This window comes from Mastomys coucha, chromosome X, assembly GCF_008632895.1.
Source record: "Mastomys coucha isolate ucsf_1 chromosome X, UCSF_Mcou_1, whole genome shotgun sequence".
Taxonomy (NCBI): Eukaryota; Metazoa; Chordata; class Mammalia; order Rodentia; family Muridae; genus Mastomys; species Mastomys coucha.
In genome coordinates this window covers 3918487-3921499 of record NC_045030.1, presented here as the reverse complement: position 1 = coordinate 3921499, position 3013 = coordinate 3918487, and the positions used below count along the sequence as shown (strand labels likewise).

The 3013-nt window shown below is 42.5% G+C and overlaps 1 pseudogene; it reads left to right on the top strand.

The window, feature by feature from the left end:
- Positions 1-848: 848 nt before the first annotated feature.
- LOC116091585 overlaps positions 849-3013 on the top strand; it is a 3031-nt pseudogene continuing 866 nt past the window's right edge.

The following is a 3013-nucleotide window of genomic DNA, read 5'->3' as shown; positions in this document are numbered from 1 at the left end:
AATGGTTTCATTTACATTTCCCTAATAATTAATAATAAACATTTTGAAAATATTCATTGGTCATTTCTTCTTTTGAGAGGTCTCTGTTCATTTTATTAGCCTATTTTACAAATTGGATTATGTTTAATGGGCCAAGCAAGATGGTAGCTGAATAAATCCTCATGCAACTTCTTCCCAGATATGGCAAGCAGAACAGCTATTACACGCCAAAGTAACTTCCCAAGAGCTAAGGGAATCACGTAAGAGAATCCCACATCTGCTTATAGTATAATGAAATTGAAAGACTTGCTGAAGAAAATGGGAAGAAAAAAATGTTTCCCTATCACTCCCTTTGCAATAGCTACTTTTCTCTTGCTCTGATTGAAGAAACTTATGGAAGAAAGAATTTATTTGAACTTCTGGTTTCAGAGGCATGAGTCCATCATGGGGGTGAAGGTGGGGAGAGGTGACGTATGGTAGCTAGCAGGCATGGCAGCAGTAACAGGGAGCTGAGAGCTCACATCTTCAAGCATAAGCATGAAACAGAGAGAATGAACTAGAAAATGGTTTGAAGTTTTTCATTTTATAGTCTGACCCTCAGTGCCTCAGTAACACACTTTCTCCATCCAGCAAGGCTGTACCACTTAAATCTCCACAAACACAGCATGGACCAGGGACTAAGTGTTCAACCAGTGAGGTCTATGTTGGATACTTCTCTTTCAGACACTTACAACTCTCCTCCAGATCCAAGAAAACCCCAGAAAGAAACACTTACCAGGCTTCTTTTTCTTTTTTCTGGGTCTCCAGGAGGAGGCCTGTCCCCCACCCTCAGTTCAGACCCCCACCATCCCCAGCCTGAGCAGCTAACCATGGCTGAGGTGTCCAGCGCCACGTTGTCCCAGGCAGGTTGGCATCTTTCAGATGAAGGCACTGAAGGTTGTACAAGCTCTCCTAGGAAAGTCAATATAAATGATATCATCCTGATTGCTCTCAATACGGATTTGAGAACAACTGGCAAGAAGTTCCTTCCCAGTGACATCAACAGTGGAAAGGTAGAAAAGCTTGAAGGTCCTTGTGTTTTACAAATTCAGAAGGTCCGAAATGTTGCTGCACCAAAGGATAATGAGGAATCACAAGCTGCGCCAAAGATGCTTTGTGTGCAGATGACTGATGGGCACACAAGTTGTACTGCAGTAGAATTCAGTTCTATTTCAAAAGTAAGCCTGAACACACCCCTGGCACAAAAGTGAAGCTCTCTGGCACTGTTGGCATAAAGAACGAATTCCTGCTCTTAAGTGACTCCAACACCACAGTTCTTGGTGGTGAAGTGGAACTCCTAATTGACAAGTGGGCATTACAGAGAAGCTTATTACAACATAATAGAAGCAATATGGGAGCTGAAGGTAGTCCATCCATCTCCTTTTTTTTACCTTTTTGGACAGAAGTGTGCATCTAATGTCCAAGTGGATAGCAGAGAACTTGATTGAAGAAAGACATTACAAGTTTCACTGCCTGCCAAACCTACAAATGATGATGAATTTGAAAAGCAAAGGACTGCTTCCATTGCAGAGGTTGCAAAGAGCAAAGAAACCAAGACCTTTGGAGGAGGTGGAGGTGGTGTCACAAGTAATCTCAATATTAGTGCTGCCGGTCACTGAAATTGGGAGATTTTACAGAAGGAAAAGGCTTCCAAGTCAGAGAACAAAAATGAAGGCGACTATAGAAAACTGGTTGATGAGAAAGCCCTGAAACACATAACCGAAATGGGCTTCAGTAAGGAGGCATGGAGGCAAGTGCTGATGGCTAATGCCAACAACTTAGAAGCAGCATTGAATGCCCTTCTAAACAGCAATAAACAGAAACCTGTCGTGGGCCCTCCTCCTAGAGGAAGAGGGAAAAGGCAGGGGTCGAGGATGATCAGAAGACAAAGAAGACCTGGGAAACACAAGATCGTCAGCACCAAGCACATTATTTGATTTCTTGGAGTCTAAAATGGGAACTCTGAATGTGGAAGAACCTAAGTCACAGCCACAGCACCTTCATCAAGGACAGCACAGAGTGTCGAATACTGAGCAAAATGGGATGAAGGATGGCAATCAAGCAACACATCTTCCTCGAAATGATACCAGGCAGCCAAAAAATGAGAAACCTCCTTGCTTTCAAAGAGACACCCCCAATTCGAAGTCAACCTTAGGAAACAGCGGATTATCTAGAAATAGAGGCTCTGAAAGACTGAGTAGTTCTTCAGGTTCTGATGTGTGGGCAGAAGAGAGGATCAAGTGTCATAAGCCGTATTCTAGATCTGACAGAACTAAAGACGCTTCGTATCCTCTAGGATTTCAGCACAATGCTGGCGCTTTTAAAAAGAGAGATAACTCCATGCAGAACAGATCAGGAAGAGGCCCTCTGTATGCAGAGGCAAAAGAAGACCCTTTTCCTTCAGAATTCTCAGATTATAGTAATCAAAAATGCAGGAAAAGAGAAAACCAAACATAATCCTGATCATTTTTATGACAGGAAATCACAGACAATGGATAGTCAAGCTTTTAGTGGTCTAAAAATTGAAAAACATTCTACTGTAAATACTGATTACCAGAATGCTGTCCAAAGTAATAGTTTTGTTGGTGTTCCAAATGGAGAGACAGGTCTACCTCCGAAAGGAAGATGTGTAGGACTGATTAAGCTAGCAGGACCTGTCACAGATGTGTCCTATGATGATAAAATATTTTATAATAGTGGGTCCAAAAGAAGATCTGGGTCAACTAAGCCTGAAAAGGTGATCATCTATTCCTGTGGAGTACACAAAACTGTGGAAACCTGGAGATGAATGTTTTGCACTTTATTGGGAAGACACCAAGTTTTACCGAACAGAAGTTGAAGCCTTGCATTCTTCGGGTATGAGAGGGGTTGTTAAGTTCATGGACTACAGAAACTATCAAGCCTGTTCAGACAGAGGCACAGTGTCAGCCACCTTACCCGTCCAGTGGAAGTAAGGAGGCAAACAACGAGCTCTTCCCCATGCAGTTTTATTAGG